The sequence below is a fragment of the Triticum dicoccoides genome, chromosome 5A, assembly GCF_002162155.2.
Source record: "Triticum dicoccoides isolate Atlit2015 ecotype Zavitan chromosome 5A, WEW_v2.0, whole genome shotgun sequence".
Lineage (NCBI taxonomy): Eukaryota > Viridiplantae > Streptophyta > Magnoliopsida > Poales > Poaceae > Triticum > Triticum dicoccoides.
The window spans coordinates 652,752,422-652,770,553 of NC_041388.1; the positions used below are offsets into that span (position 1 = coordinate 652,752,422).

At 45.6% G+C, this 18,132-nt stretch overlaps 1 pseudogene; it reads right to left on the reverse strand.

Annotated features, from left to right (window-relative positions):
* Positions 1 to 7,749: 7,749 nt before the first annotated feature.
* LOC119300331 lies at positions 7,750 to 9,573 on the reverse strand (annotated as a pseudogene).
* Between the last annotated feature and the right edge of the window lie 8,559 nt (positions 9,574 to 18,132).

Below are 18,132 nucleotides of genomic sequence, written 5' to 3' on the forward strand. Positions count from 1 at the left end.
AGAAGACCGAGCCACCTGCTCCTCGGTGCCGCCCATTAGAACATCACCAAGATGGAGGAAGAGTAGAAGCAGATTATTCCAACGCGGCGCCGTCTTCACCATTGATGCAGTACCTCTGACAGAAAACTATGCCTATCCTATCTACGTACCAAGAAGATCATCGGGTCCCCACCCGCTCCCGCCACTAGAGCGGCAGATGGAGAGGACAAGGACCCGTGGCGTCACTGTCGTTGAGAGAAGGCAGGAGATCGCCTGTGGCATCTTCATATGTATATACGGCAGGACAACCTATCACGTCTAACACATAGACATGCATTAATCTTGCCTGTTGAGATAAGGTCACATAAACGTCAAGGACATGTAAAATTAGTTTGGCAGCCCCCTTCTATGATAGTATTCACTACAGGGAAGTCACATGTTGCCGTATGGCAGGCCGTAAGTCTGAGTGCAGATACACGGGTACTCAACTTACATTCACATAAGCCGAGTATGGAATGGCAAACACACGGCAAAAAAAAGTGACTCGGCTTATGTCCAAATAAGTCGAGTGGGTCGAAAAAAGTTTCTCGACTTGCGTACAATACTCGGCACATAGAACAAATGCGCTCGGCTTAGAGTTAGGGCTCGGCAACTATTATTTCCACGTGGAGATCATGTAGACCACAAGCAGCTCCATGATGGAGCTAGATGTAACGTGAGTACCCGATAAACGGCACTCGGCTTACAGGTACTCTATTTTTTGCAAACCTATTTTGTAGTGCAAAAAATGATTTATAATGTGGTGCATTGCATTTATATTTATTCATTGCATGTTATTTATTTTCCTTTTCCTTATCCAGTCTGTTGGGTTAGTTTTCATCTCCCTTCTGATGGTCCAATTCCACCATCTCTCTCCAATGAATAACACCATTTTTGCAACTTTAAAGTTGTGGGTTATTGCTCAAACTTGGTCTGGTATGTCACCATGACCTACCCTATGACAAACTAAGAGGAATTCATCATGGTCTACCCCCTCTCGCTGCCCGTTGATGTGGCTTTAAACTGCATGGTCGCGGATTCTTCTTCTTTCCGGTACAAATTTGACTTATACATGAAACTTTTACAGACAAATCTTCACGATACAAACCTGCATGGTCGCGGACTCTTCTTCTTCTTCTTCTTCTTCTTCTTCTTCTTCTTCTTCACTGCATGGTTGTGTACTCTTCTTCTTCTTCATGTGTAAAATTAACGTGTCTCTAGTTTGGTTCTATTGTGGCACCTGACATGGGCTACGTAGGGTGGTGCTTGAAACATGTCAGGAAGTCCAACGACTCTGGGAGTCACCCCAGAAATCAATCGGCGTCCATATTCTAAGGGAGATGAAGGAAGTCAGTGCTTTTGTTCCAGGCTTATGAGCTGCGGTTCTCTAGTCGTCTCACTAATTCGGTAATTCGGTGGCTCCCCGCTTAGCTACGCATGCTTTAGCCATTTCTATTATTTCTCAGTTTTTCGATGTAATCCTTGGCTGCCTAACTGAGTGTGTGCAGTCTGACATGCTTTCGCCTATTGAATAAAGTGCCGAAGGGCGTCAGCTTAAAAAAAGTTAGGTTCTATTTTGGCCATAATGAGAATGCATCGAACCATGCATTACCTTTTTTAGCTCACATATGTCGTAATTCGGTAGCTATTACTATGTGATATTGTAGCCTTACCTTCCGTCAACTTCTTATAGTTGAAATCTTTTCTCTTGAGATTTTTTACCCTCAACCCACAAGTTATCTCCTTAAGCAGTTTTGCGTGAGTCTAAACTCTAGAGTTCTGACTAACAGACAGTGTTCAATTCTCTGGATCAAACACTTTAAAAAATCACAAACACATGATTTAGATCTAGGAGTGTTCGTAACCGGGCTAGCCAGTTTTTGTATATATCATCACCTATCAATTGTTTTGTTGTTGTACGGAAATTTGTGCCATGTTTGGTTCTCTTTATCTGACGTAGTTAAATGATGCCCTCTTTTTTTGCTAATGAAATGAATATATTAATCAACCAGAGTCATTACAATCTTGTTGACACAACACGTCAACATCGTCAGCGGCAGAACGTAACCACACAGCAGTTTTGGGCAATGTTCTACCCATCAGCGCAAGAGAATGGCTGACTTTACTTTGGTCGCGTGTGACCATTTTTATTTCATGCTGGCATGAGGCCAGCTGCTTCTTAGTACTCGCAAGCATTGCTACTATCTACGATCTGTTCACCTCAGGTTCCTTGAACATGCGAACTAGCATAGCGCAGTCCGACTCCACAATAAGGTTCTCTGAACTCTGTGCAAGAGCGAAGTCAACCCCCTCCATGAGAGCTGCAGCTTCAGCCTCTAGGGCATTCGCACACCTTTGGATAAACCTGCAGGACGTGAGGATAATGGATCCAGTGTGATCCCGGAGCACCATTCCGGCACCTCATGTGCCATCCTCACCACTCCATGACCCGTGGATGTTCAGCTTGACCCATCCCACCGATGGTTTGCTCCATCGCTCCGGAGGGCGCCCTCGTGAGGCCGCCAGTTCATGTGGACTGCTTCCTCGTCTCCCTCCGTAGGATGTAATCGTTTTCCCTTTGGCGACGTCCGCCTTGGGGTGTTGTTGAATATTAAGCAACGTATTGATGTAGCCGCATAGGAATCTGCTAGATGCCTCAACTGGAGGTGCCGGCTTTGCATGGTACACCTCATTCCGTACTTACCAACTTCGCCATAGTGTCATCAACACAGGGAGGCGCTCATCATGGGTACATCAGTCAAGGAGATGGATAATCCACTCGGTTCCGGTGTTGACGACGGTTTCCAACTTGGGCATGGTTCAAAACTTGGTCATCTCCTTCCACAATAGCCAAGCAAGAGGGCATCTACATAAGGCATGGAATGTGTCCTCTCGGTCCATACCACATAAAGCACACATGTCAGAAATCTCGAGCTTCCGCTTATGCTTATTATCAAGAGTAGCCAAAGAATTTGTGGCCACAGGCCATGCAAATACTCGTACCTTTGGGGGAGCAGGGAACCCCCACACTACCTTCCAGACAGCACGCGTGCCGTCCGGTGTCCTGCTCGTGGCGCACATGGAAGTGCTTGTTTGCCCCTCCATGGCGGTTTTGTACGCACTACGTACACTGAACATGCCGCGGTTGTCTGGCGTCCAAGCTAGGACGTCCTCCAAACCCCGTGGGCTGGCCTTGATCGTCAATATGCACTCAACGTCCGAGACGGTGAAGTGTTGCTGTATAAGATCCACCCGCCACCGGCCGTTTCCGTCCAGGAGCTCGGACACTCGTCGTAGCCGGCATGTGCCACGTGGCGTGATAGGCCTGTAGGTCATCGGTCGTGGTAACCACGGGTCCCGCCAAATGCGGATGCTTTCACCATTGCCCACCCGCCAGAATAGTCCTTGCTTGAGAAGATCAAGGCCATGCTGAATAGCATGCCACGTGGGAGAAGCGTTTCCTGAAAATACAGTGTCCTCTAGGGACCCATTAGGATAATACCTTGCCTTCAATACCTGAGAGCATAGGGAGGCCGGCCGGGTAAGCAAACGCCAAGCCTGGCGAGCAAGCAAGGCTTGGTTGAAGATGCGGAAGTCACGAAAGCCAAGTCCTCCCTTCCCCTTGGGTTGGATAATTTTCTTCCGGACTCGCCAATGCGTTTTCCGTTGTCCCTGTTTTGAACCCCACCAAAAGTTCCTCACCAGGCGTGTGAGATCATCGTACACTGAAGCAGGCAGTTTAAACACCCCCATGATATACGTGGGTATTGCCTGCAAGACAGATTTGATCAACGTCTCCTTACCAGCTTGAGATAGGGTGTCACCCCATGCCATTATGCGCTTGGACAAACTCGCCTACAGCATCTAAAATTTTCCTTTATGCATGCGACCATCTGGTGTTGGCAATCCAAGGTACTTCCCTTCAAACTCCATTTTTTGTACCTGTAGCACTTGCCCGATCTCATTTTGTGTGTCCACAGGACAATTATCACCGAATTGTATGGAACATTTCTGCGGGTTGATGAGCTGACCAGTAGCCCGCGTGTATCTCTAGATGATGCTCTTGACATAGGTAGCCTGAGTAGTATTTGCCTTAAAGAACAGAAGCGTATCATCTGCGAATAAAAGATGTGAAATTCCCAGTGCTTGGTTGCATATTTTGAGAGGTTGGAACTCCTGTGACTCCACTCCCTGTCGCAACAGTGCAGACAATCCATCAACAACAAAGAGGAACAAGAAAGCGGATACGGGATCACCTTGCCGAAGCCCACGCGTCGGTGCAAACGAATCCAGAATGGCTCCATTGAATTTAACTGAATATCTCACCGAGGTTACACATGTCATTATCCACTGAACCCATTGATGAGAGAAGCCCAACTTTTCCATCGCCTGCTTCAAGAACCCCCAATCCACCCTATCATATGCCTTTGATAGATCAAGCTTGTATGCACAAAAATTGTTCTCGGGATTTTTCTCATGCTGAAGAAAATGTAGACACTCAAAAGCTAGCAGGGCATTATCAGTGATCAAACGCCCTGGGACAAACGCACTCTGGTACGGAGAGATAATATCATCCAGTATGGGACGGAGGCTATTCACGAAACATTTGGCCACAATTTTGTAAATGACGTTACAGAGACTTATAGGTCTGAAATCAGTGAGGCGGACCGGGTCATCCACCTTAGGGATAAGCACAATTACCGTCTCATTCACCCCCTCAGGCATGCAACCAGTCCGAAAAAAATCATGTACCGCCTTCACAATTTCCGCCTTCATAACTAGCCAATTTCTTTGGAAGAACCTTGCTGGAAATCCATCCTTCCCCGGTGCTTTTAGAGGCCCCATTTGAAAGAGACTATCAGATATCTCCTTCTCACTAAACTCTGCACATAATTGTTCATTCATACCGGTGTAACCTTCTCCTCGTATAGGTCCAGTAGTGACTGCTGCTCAAGAGTGGTATCACAAGTAAACAAAGTTTGAAAATAGGACGTGACCATGCTGCTCAGTACCTTATGATCGCCATGGCTACAGCCCTCATCATCAATTAATCGTTTCACTTTGTTCTTGCGCGCTTGCCACACCGCGCGGCTCTGAAAAAATTTGGTATTTCGGTCTCCCTCGCGCAGCCAATCAACCCGACTCCGTTGCATCCATAACATCTCCTCGCGGTACAGCAGCTCCTGCATATGATCGCTAACCTTCCTTATCTCATTTCTATCAGCATTCATCCTCATAAGTTCCTCCAAACGTTCTGGACTGCTCAAGTTCCTTAATAATATTCCCAAATTTTTCCTTACCCCACGCGTGGAGCTCCATCATAATTTTTGCAAGGCCAGACCGGATGTCCCCTAGACTGAATTTCTGTCCAGCCTTTTCCCATGCCGCAGCAACCCGTTCAGGTAAGCTCTCATCTCTTTCCCAATAGGTTTCATATCGCTGAAAGTTAGTACGGATGTTGTTTCGTTCCTCCTTTATGCACTTCAACATAAGTGGACTATGATCAGAGCATGGAGAAACCTTGTGTACCACACGAGCTTCAGAGAAAATATCCCGCCACCGGTTGTCGGCAACTGCTCTATCCAGCCGTACCCGTACATTCTTGTGTCCCTTCTGCTTATTTTCATATGTAAATGGTAAGCCAGAAAAACCAAGATCAATTAAACCACATACCTCGAGGGTATCCCGGAAGCCAACATTTGAGCTTCATTACATGGTGTCGCGGAAAAGTGTTCAAAAGACCACAGTGCCTCGTTAAAATCCCCAATGACACACCACGGAAGGTCAGACTGCTGTTTCAGATTTTGCATAATTGTCCACATGTTGTGACGGTTTTCTGTTCGTGGTTCGCCATAGACACACGTCAACCGCCACAAAGGATCATGATCAGAAAGCCTCACATATGCATCAATATATCTTTCATTAGATGACTGAACTTCTACATGCAGACTATCACACCAAAAAAGAGCTAGACCTCCACTAAGGCCATTAGAGCTAACACCAGAGAAACCTCTTAGACCTAACCTACCATGCAAGCGCTTCACTTTTTCAGAACTCTGCCTAGTTTCACATAAAAAGACTATCTTAGCTTGAGATGATTTAACCATGCCAACTAACTCACGAACTGTCGGTTTGTTGGCCGCCCCCGACAATTCCAGCTTAGGCAATTCATTGCTCCTGACGGGGCGCCACATACGGCCCCGTCAGTTTACCGGCGGCCCCTAGGCCGGTTGCCTCCATATCCACCTCACACACCCTGTTGACCTCCTCATCCACTAGCCTTACAACACCATAGTCCGGCTGAAAATCAGCTATCATCTTTGTATCTGCTCCCCAAAAGGGTGTGGCACAATTTTGAAATCTTTCTGGTTTGGCGTTGTTTCCATCCTTCTTCTGAACGAAGACTCTGCTCTGTTGCTCAAGGCTACATTCAGGCTCAAACTCTTCCTGGCTCGGCAACGCCGGCACCTCATCATGTGCAGTCTGTATTGCCTTGTCCGTCCACTGCTCAGTTATATCGACAGCAACTGCATCCGGGTTCTCCGTCGCAGGATCCACATGTTCCCCGTCGGTCAGCTTCGGGCGGGCAGCGTCCTCAAAGGGAGCCCCATAATCGCCCCCACTAGCCCTCAGGTTCGCAGAGGCCCCGGACACGATCCCCACGGGTAGCACAAGGGGGGCCAGTGCCACCGCTCTGTTCGTGTTCACAAATCGCTGAACTGGTGCACGAGGCCGGTCAGGAGGATCGCATGCCTTGGGCTTAGGCTCTTTGATCGCCCAAGGGTTCCTTACACCAGCGCACGTCTTCCCATCGCAACCCTTGCCGGATTCCTGCCGTCGTTTGTACTTGGAGCAGCACATGGTTTCCTTCCCGATCTGATCTCCAACGGGACTGACGGGGACACGTGGTTCCCGCGGTGTGAGGGCGGACGAGGCCGCAACAGGGCCATAGCACGCCAGTGCGGCGCGCATGGCAACATCGCCAGCCACATGGGACCTAGGTCCGGCGGCGGCAGCGAGGCGAGGCCGGGGCCAAGGGCGGCGGCCGCGGCGGGGCGGGGCCATGGCCGGGGGCGGCGACCGCGGCGGGGCGGGGCCGAAGGCGGCGGTCGCGGCGGAGCGGGGCAGTTTTCCTGCTAGGAAATGATGCCCTCTTTGATTTGTCGTTTTTTCAAAATACATGAAAAGGAAAAATGCCGGAGTAGAGTAACATGTCCTTTTGTATTCTGTAGGATTACGAAACTACAGAAATTTAGATAGAAATGAATTTGATAGCCCAGACAAACAAAGAAATTTTTGCAAGAGGTTTGAGTGGATGGATTTTTTTCCCATCAAAATAGAGTACAAATGAATTCTATGAAAAAAAAACCCGCAAGATCTCCCAAAACTGTTTTTTTGGCTGATTGGTTTATTAACGAAGTAAGATCGGAAAACATGACTTTACGAATTTTACTGGCAATAACACTATTTTACAGTAATTTTTTTTGCGTAAACCATTGGTTGGTGGAGAGAGTATATTGAGCACGTTCATGAGAAATGGGTCTCACTTTTTGCAGATATGGCGTAACGGTTCGTGAGACACAGCTTTGTCGCATGACTTCCGCATCAGGTGGCACGATTAATCACATAACCGACGAACAATGTTACAATAATTCATAGATATTTCATTTGACAATCAAAGTATTCTACATTTTCTAAAATAATTATTTATTCATTTAGCAAGCGAGAGGATTAATTAGCCACGTGACCAAGAAACAACACTGCGTCTGTCCCCTCCTCTACCACCGCAAATAAGAAAGGCCGATCCGCCACAAAATCTTCCCCATGCCCCGGTCCTGCACTACCAAACCCGGCGATGGCCGTGGCAGCGGCGGCCACGGTGCCTAGCTCGTCCACCTCGATAGTGGCCTTATGGTAGACCCATTGATGAAAAGCCCTTCCCCGCCAGTCATCATGCTCGAGAAGTCGCCGCCTTCGAAAGCCCTAGTGACACCAAGCTTCCGCATGTCGGATGACGCTTCGAACTCGAACGTGAACTTGAACTTGGGGACCATGAACCGCCCGACTAGAACCTTCCCTGTCGGCCTGTGCGTCTTGATGAACTCCCGTGTCGACACGGCCTTGTCGTACAGATCGGCGAGACTAACAGTGTCCCTGTCCGGTAGTAGGATAAGCATGTAGTAGAATTCAGCTTGCTGCTGCACGTCGTTATTGTACGGCAGCCTGACCGGCTTGTGGTCATGGATGGCACGCGCACGGTGGAGATGTCGAACGGCCGTGACCATGGCCCTTTGACGTAGAGCGCGTTCGCAAGGACAAACTCCATACGTGGACGAGTCGACGGAGCCAGGAGGGAGGACTTCGCGGATGTGCTTGTTGGTCGCGTCTGCCATGAAGGCGTTCACGCTCTGCCTCGCCTGCTCGACCCCCGACATGAAGTCCACTGATTCCGCCGCGGCATTGTACGGTGATGCGGCGGTGGCCGTGAACTCTGGCTTTGAGCGCCAGCCTCTGGTCCACCCACACCCGCTGGCGAAGGATGTCTGCACTATGCCGTTGAGCCTGCCGACGAGCTCAGTCGCCACCACCAGGGTTCAAGTCTAGGTGCTCAGATTATTTCGGGATTTATTTCAGGAACTCCGCGATGCGCTTTGAGTGGGAGGAGATGTCCCATTGGTGACTTCGTAAATCTCAAAATGATATCCCGCCTCAGTCTCTTGAAGGTGCTCTCATGGGTAGGGTGTGCGTGTATATGTTGATAGGAATGAGTGTAGGCGTGTATGTATGAGCACTTGCATCTGTACTATGTTTAAAAAACAATTTATTTTATTTTATCTTGACACATCTATTTCTCCAACAAGTATTTTCGGACCGAGCGAGTAATAGATAAAGAAGATACATGTCAAACTCCAAAACGACTCAACTAATGCCCAACACGACGCGACCTAGTACAGCTCCAGTTTTTAGACTCAAACACAAGAAACCTAAGGCGTTGCGACTACGTCATCACATGCTCCTAACTCCGACTCCAAATTGACTAGAATGACAACGCAAGTCACCACAAACCTAAGCCTATGCTCACATATCTATTGAACGATTATGTCTACGGCGGCAATCTCTCCCATATGGAGATGAATGGTCACAAGCACAGCAACATGAGTTGAGCTTAGGGCTATACGTCTGGTCGAGGATCACGGTGAGCGCCAGGACGAACGCCTGGTCGACTTCCTGGCTGATACTTACAGTATACGTGTTATGTCCAAGCATCGCGCACCACAGAGAACTCTCCCTGCCGATCTCCGCAATGTCGGCAATGTCAATGTAGTTATCTTTTTCGTTGCGGCGGGACACGGTCATGGCGCCGCGGTAGTAGCTGCCACGGACGACGAAATCGGGTTTCTCCTCGCGGGGGCTGTTGCCGGCACGGAACACGTGGAGCGTGATCCCCATCTGGAAAAACCGCGTCATGTCCACGGCGACGAACAGCAAATCGCTCCCGTTGGTGCCGTGCCCCCTGAACGCCTTCCACTGCCGCTGACCCATGCTGCTGATCATGGCCTCCTGGAGGGTGATCAGCGGGCTGGGTGAGGCAGCGTCGCGGCAGAGGAGGCAGCTTAGGTTGCGGACGCCCACTTCGGTGGTCTCCACCTCCATCACGGCCGCGGCGCCGGCGGAGTCCGTGACGGTGAATCCGGCACCCTTGGAGGTGAAGCATTTGGTCACCGTGAACTCCGTCTTGGTCGGCGCGTGGAACTTCTCGTCAACTATCGCCGCCGTCTGGTCCGACGACTCCATGATCGACTCGCTGCCCATCGTCGTCGTGAGGAGGATGGAACGTGCTGGCTTATCAAGATGGTTTAGATCGGGAGGAGGGTGGCCGATCGAGGAGGCTATGCTATGCACTCCCTACGGAGGGAGTATGTATATGCCGTCGTTGAGGATTGTTTCTTGTTGTACAAGATATTCTCTCCTAGGACGGGACGGACTCGTGTCTAATTCTAGCGTAATCAGATTACGCTACGACACATAACCGTTTATCTTTTTTTTTTCTGAGACAATTTGTATTCTGTCCCGGGGCAACTCCATTGCCTAGCAAGGTGTTGTGATCGTTTTTCTGTCCCTCCGTATCATTCTGATTACGACAGGTTTTGTTCGTCTGCAAAGTCAACTAGTTCCAGGAAACAATGAAGCTCGTAAGTTGGAATTGTCGGGGCCTCCTCGGTGCCCCGACAGTTCGCTCGCTTCTGGACATCCAGAGGCAAAATAATGCAGATGCTTTTTTTTTTGTCTGAGACGCACTTCAACGAGGATAAGGCAGAGGCTCTGATGAGGAGGATGGGAATGGAAGGAAGGATGGTTTGCTATTAGTCTGGAAGAAGGGTGGTTTAGCTGCATTGATGTGTCGGTGGAGGAAAAGTGATGGCAAAATGTGGAGGTTAACGGGAGTGTATGGTGAACCAAACCGGGACAATTAAGAGAGGACGTATCATCTCTTGTGCGATCTCCATGCTCAGTCCACTCTCCCGTGGGTGGTGATTGGTGATTTTAATGAGATTCTATTCTCGTCGGAAAAGGATGGAGGAGCCCCTCGGCAACACAGTCGGATGCAAGATTTTCAGGATGCGCTTATGGACGGTTCCCTCGAGGATATTGGCTACCATGGTGATAAGTTCACCTTTTGCAGAGGAGAACTAAGGGAATTGCTCGACCGAGCGGTGTCGAATGCAGACTGTATGGAGATGCACCCATTATGCAGATTGAGTAACTTAAAAATGGGCAAGTCGGATCACAGACCTATCTGCTTGGATACTGAGTATTTGGCTGGTGTAGCTTCACCGAGCCCTAGTGCTGGTCGCAAGTTCGAATCAAGATGGCTAGCAGAACAAGCGGTTGAGGAAGTGGTAAAAACTGCATGGCTAAAGGCTGTTACTCGTGGGCTTTGTCCTACGGCCAGCGATAAACCTGCTGTTGTCCATAAAGAACTTGATACGTGGGATCACAAGGTTTACAAGGGAACGCGCCATAGGTTATGTTGAGCTCAGCGGGATCTAGATATGCTCATGAGAGAGCCATATAGTTCAGAGGTGGAGGCAAAATAGCAGGATCTCTCGATATTGATAGAGAATCTCCTAGAGCAGGAGGAGATATACTGGGCCCAGTGTGGTCAGGCGAACTGATTGCGCCGCGGTGATTGTAACATCAATTTTTTAACCAGTTTCAATAATTCATTCGACAACCAAAGGATTCCACCTTTCATAGAATAATTATTTATTCATTCAGCTAGCGAGAGAATTAACCACGTGACCAAGGAACAACACTGCATATGTCCTCTCCTCAACAACCACAAATAAGAAGGGCCGGTCCGCTAAAACATCTACTACATGTCGTGGTCCCGCACTAGTAAGCCCCATTACGGCGTTCGTGGCAGCGACGACCATGGTGCCTACCTCGTCCACTTCGATGGTGGCCTTATGGTACACCAGGGTGGTGGTGATGACCGCCTCCCACTGTGGCGCCGCCATTGTGCACATCGACAAAAAGAGGGGCACCTTTTGGGCCGCGCTAAGGCTGATCCGCCAAAAAATCTACTAGATGCCTTGGTCCCGCACTAGTAAGCCCCATTACGACGGCCATGGCAGTAGCAGCCATAGTGCCTACCTCGTCCACCTCGATGGTGGCCTTATGGTACACCCGGGTGACGGTGATGACCGCCTCCCATCGTGGCACCGCCATTGTGCACATTGACAAGATTCAGCAAAGAAGTATTAATATCAAAAGTCTCTGCACTAGTGGTGGGAGGAGCAAGTGGAGTGCCAATAAAATCATTGTTGTTGGTATTTGAGAAATCACATAATTTGGTGTTCTCTTGAGTCATCATGACAACACAAGAAGATTGCACTCAAAAACAGACCCAACAAGAAAACGGCGAATGGAAAAGAGAGGTGAATAAAACGGCAATTTTTTGTGAAGCGGGGGAGAGGAAAACGAGAGTCAAATGGAAAATAATGTAAATTGCAAGGAGATGAGATTTCTGATTAGAAACCTGGTATATGTTGAAGATTCTCCCCGGCAACGGCGCCAGATATTCCTTTTGATGTCGCTTGAAGCTATGTCGGTATTTTCCCAAAGAGAAAGGGATGATGCAGCACAGCGGTGGTAGGTATTTCCCTCAGATATGAAACTAGGGTTATTGAACCAGTAGGAGAACCAAGCAACGCAATGTAAGCAGCCCCTGCACACAGATAACAAATCATTGCAATCCGCCGTGTTAAAGGGATTGTCAATCCCTTTCAGGTAACGGTGCTAGAAATTGTTGCGTGACGGGAAAAAGTTGTAATAGATTGAATAAATAGATCACAAATAAAATAAAGTGTAGCAAAGTATTTTTGGGTTTTTGGATTAATAGATCTGAAAATAAAAGCAAATAAAAGTAGATCGCAAAGGCAAATAATATGAGAAAGAGACCCGGGGCCGTAGGTTTCACTAGTGGCTTCTCTCGAGAAAAATAGCAAACGATGGGTGAACAAATTACTGTTGGGAAATTGATAGAACTTCAAATACTCATGACGATATCCAGGCAATGATCATTACATAGGCATCACATTCAAGATTAGTAGACCGACACCTGCCTGCATCTACTACTATTACTCGACACATCGACCGCTATCCAGCATGCATCTAGTGTATTAAGTTCATGGAGAAACGGAGTAATGCAATAAGAACGATGACATGGTGTAGACAAGATCTATCTATGTAGAGATAGACCCCATCGTTTTATCCTTAGTAGCAACGATACATACGTGTCGGTTCCCCTTCTGTCACTGGGATCAAGCACCGTAAGATCAAACCCACTACAAAGCATCTCTTCCCATTGCAAGATAAATAGATCAAGTTGGCCATCGGATAAGAAATACGAGGCTATAAGCAATGATGCATAAAAGAGATCAAAGAAACTCAAATACTTTCATGGATATAAAAAATAGATCTAATCATAAACTCAAAGTTCATCGATCCCAACAAACACACCGCAAAAGAGTTGCATTATATGGATCTCCAAGAGACCATTGTATTGATAATCAAGAAAGAGAGAGAGATGAAGCCATCTAGCTACTAACTACGGACCCGAAGGTCTACAAAGAACTACTCACGCATGATCAGAGAGGCACCAATGGAGGTGGTGAACCCCATCCGAGATGGTGTCTAGATTGGATCTGGTGGTTCTGAACTCTGCGGCGGCTGGATCAATATTTCATCGATTCCCCTAGGGTTTTAGGAATATTGGAGTATTTATAGAGCAAAGAGGCGGTCCGGGGGATTCCCGAGGTGGGCACAACCCACTAGGGCGCGCCTGGGCCTCCTGGCATGCCCTAGTGGGTTGTGCTCCCCTCGGGGCTCCCCCAGGCGCAGCCAGGGCCCGTTGTGTTCCTTTTGGCCATAAAAATTCTCTATAAAGTTTCGTGGTATTTGGACTCCGTTTGATATTGATTTTCTGCAATGTAAAAAACATGGAAAAAAGAAGAACTGGCACTTGGCACTTTGTCAATAGGTTGGTATCAAAAAATGATATAAAATGATTATAAAACATCCAAGATTGATAATATAACAGCATGGAACAATCAAAAATTATAGATACATTGGAGACATATAAGTTATATGATCTTGCAAAGCAATATGACAATGAAAGCTCAAGTCATCAAACGGAAGCGGTGGAAGTTGCATGACAATATATCTCGGAATGGCCATGGACAAGCTATCTTACGATCATGCAAAGCAATATGACAATAAATTATCAAGTCGTGTATATGATGATGATGGAAGTTCCATGGCAATATATCTCGGAATGGCTATGGAAATGCCATGATAGGTAGGTATAGTGGCTGTTTTGAGGAAGATATAATGAGGCTTATGTGTGATAGAGCTTATCGTATCATGGGGTTTGGATGCATCGGCGAAGTTTGCACCAACTCTCGAGGTGAGAAAGGGCAATGCACGGTAACGAAGAGGCTAGTAATGATGGAAGGGTGAGAGTGCGTATAATCCATGGACTCACATTAGTCATAAAGAACTCATATACTTATTGCAAAAGTTTATTAGCCCTCGGAGCAAAATACTACTACGCATGCCCCTAGGGGGATAGATTGGTAGGAAAAGACCATCGCTCGTCCCGACCGCCACTCATAAGGAAGACAATCAATAATAAATCATGCTCCAACTTCATAGCATAACGAGAGACTATACATGCATGCTTCGGGAATCACAAACCTTAACACCAATATTCTTACTAAACACAACTGTCTACTAGTACCTCCCACATATTCCATCTCTATATCGCAAAACTATTGCAAGGAATCAAACATATCATATTCACCAATCCATAAGTTTTATGTAGGATTTTATGACTAACCATGCAATTGATCAATTCCTTTTAACTCTCTAAATAGATATAAGTGAAGAAAAAGAGTAATTCTTTCTACAAAAGACCATGCTCCAATAAATATAAGTGAAGCAAAAGAGCATTCTTCAAACAACGGTTTTCTATGTAAAGAGAAACAAACAATCCAAACTTCAAATGATATAAGTGAAGCACATGAAGCATTCTATAAAGCCACACTCAAAATATATAAGTGAAGTTCAATGAGCATTCTATAAATCAACCATGGACTATCTCATACCAGCATGATGCTTAAAATAAAAATGAAAAATAAACACAAAAGATGCTCGAAGATTCACACATATCACATGAACGAAACGAGAACGAAAACATATCGATTCTTGTTGAAGAAAGATGGGATGCCTTCCGGGGCATCCCCAAGCTTAGACGCTTGAGTATCCATGAATATTTACTTCGGGTGCCTTGGGTATCCCCAAGCTTGAGCTCTTGCCTGTCCTCCTTCTCCTCATATCGAGACCTGCTCGATCTTTGATCACTTCATCCACACAAAACCCAATAGAAAGCTCGATAAGATCCGTTATAATGAAGCAAATCACTACTCTAAGTACTGTTGCAAACCAATTCATTTTTTTGCATTGTATCTAATGTAATATAACTTTTCCATGGCTTACACCACCGATAAATATCGATAGTTTCATTAAAACAAGGAAAACAGTGCATCAAAAAATAGAATATGTCTTAAATAGGACAGTCTGTAGTAATATGAACATTCACCATATTTCTGGTACTGCAAAAATTCTGAACAATTAGGGAAAAATAAATAATTTGTATAGAAAGACTGTGCAAAAAGTTTCATAAGCTTTTGACGTTCCAGTAAAAAATGTAAAAGCACGCACTACAGCCAAAGTTTCTGTTTTTGCACCACACATACCAACAAGCAGTCTACTCATCCTAAAGGCAAATCTTAGCACATTATTTTTATAATACAATGGAATTGTACAAGGGGATAATTATTTTTGTTGAATTTTTTTTGCAATTCAAGATTCACAAAGTTTCCATGGGCATGAGCAAAGTTCAAGGCATGCTCCCGCTTCCACGGTGCTCGTCTATCTCACTTTCACTTTTCTTTTTGTGAAGTTTTCAGTTCCCCTCTATATTTTTTTTAAAAAAACTTTATAAAAGCACTCAATAGAAATAAATGACTCTCTAAAACTTCCAGGTTGTCTCCCTGGCAGTGCTTTCTTTAAAGCCATTAAACTAGGCATAAGGTGCTCAAGTAATGGATCCACCCGGATCCCAAGGTATATCAAAGCCAATTTTAGTTAACAATGATTTGGCATTTAGTAGTGAGCACAAAGCAATGTATATCATGCAACGACGAAGTCTAACTCTCTTCCTATGCATCGGCATGTCATACAAGAATAGTTCATGCACATCAAGTAAAGGCCAATACATAGCATATGCAGTTTCTTGCAATTTTATCATGTTGGAAAGATAGAGAGGTGGAGATATAGTTCCTCTCTCATAAAAATTGCAAGTAGGAGAAGCAAGCACATGCATATTATATTCATCAAAATCATCATGTGCGACGGTAAAAGGTAACCCATCAATGTAATCCTTAATAAGAGCAAACTTCTCCGATATAGTGTAGTTGGGAGAATCCAAAAAGATAATAGGACTATCATGTGTGGGTGCAATAGCCACAATTTCATTATTAATATAAGGAACTATAGCAAGTTCATCTCCATAAGCATAATTCATATTGGCATCCTGGCCACAAGCATAGCAAGCATCAAGTTCATCAAAAAGTGGTATTTCAAATGAATCAACGGGATCATAACAATTATCATATCATTCATCCTTCGGTAAGAACGAAGGGAAATTAAGCAATGTATGAGTTGAAGAGTTACTCTCATTAGGAGGTGGGCACGAGTGATCAATCCGCCCTTCCCCCGCTTGTTCTTTGCTCTCCTGATCATCTTTTTCATTCAATGAACTCACAGTTTCATCAATTCCTTCTCCCATAGACTCCTGCAAAATATTAGTCTCTTCTTGGACAGCAGACACTTTCTCAATAAATGCATCAATATCGGAATTTTATTTATGATTATCATAGCAAAATTTGAGTATAGAAAAATTTTCAGGTCTATAAACTGAATCATCAAAATCTTCAAACAAACATTCAATTTCATGAGAACCCTTGAAAGCAACAAATTCTTCTATTCGTTCCACATCATAGTAATCATATATACCATTAGCATACGAAGCCAAGGTTTCATCAGCATTAAGTTTGCATGAAAAGGGAAGGTGTGGAGTGTTCATCCAAGAGAAACAATTATAATCATATCTCAAGCATAGCTCCCGAGCATACCAATGCAACATATGAATTAGATCCCATAAAAATTTCCCTTTATGAGTCAAGCGATAATCCCTAAAGTATTCACGTTGATCCAACGTTACTCCCATTATATAGTTGAATGGGGTTTTCTCAGGATTATCAAAGTAGTGCATAACATCTTTCACATAACAAGCATCGAGGCTTTTAGGAGGTTCCCCATCTCCATGAGTATCAAGTACAACTAATTTTTTTGGTGTTTCGTGTTTCATATCCATAACTAAAGATAGAGAACAACTTAGAACAAAAAATAAAAACTACATAGTGATAAAGCAAACAAGCACATACGAGAATATTCACCCCACGCTATTGCTCCCCGGCAACGGCGCCAGAAAAAGGTCTTGATAACCCACAAGTATAGGGGATCGTTTGTAGCCTTCTTCGATAAATATGAGTGTCGAACCCAACGAGGAGCTAAAGTTAGAACAAATATTCCCTCAAGTTCTATCGACCACCGATACAACTCTACGAACACTTTACATTTGCTTTACCGAAAACAAGTATGAAACTATTTTGCAAGAATAAAACTACAAATAAATTGCAAGGTAATAATAGTGGATAACTTTTGTCAACAAGAAAGTCATTTGTCCCTAGGCAATCGATAGCAAGTACCGGTAATCATTCTTGCAATTTTATAAGAGGGAGAGGCATGAGCTAACATACTTTCTCTATTTGGATCATATGCACTAATGATTGGTACTCTAGCAAGCATCCCCAACTACTAAATATCATTAATGTCATTGTTGGGGAGATGACTATTGGGTTAACCCGCCCAGGAGGGGCCGGGTTAAGCCATGGCGGTTTATCAAGATGAAGCCCATAAAGATGTTCATGGTGGTGGTTCACTATGAAGACTCGTTTAAAGGCCCAAAGCCCAGAGGCGGCTAGAAGCCCATGAGTGTAAACCGCCATCTATGTATGACTTGTATTGTAAGGCATGTATATTTGGTTACCGAGCCGAACACGTTGCTATGAGCCGGCCAGGACTCTGTAAGCCGCAGGGCGTCAACCTGTATATATAAAGGGACGACCCAACGGCGGTTTAGGGCAAGAGTGTAACGCCCTCGATGCGGCTATAGCTCCCACGTGTCGAGGCACGACTTAGAGACATAACCGCATTGAAAGCAATGTCGCAAGTTAGGCAATCTTCACAACATCCCATGTAACATAAATAATAAAAGGGAGATAATATAGTTGGCTTACACTCGCCACGTCAATCAAGTACATAAAATAGCATTACATCATTCAAACACTCATGGCCTGACTACGGCACCAAAATAAAAGATAACACAACAAGTGACACGGTCCCGATCACCCCCAACTGGGC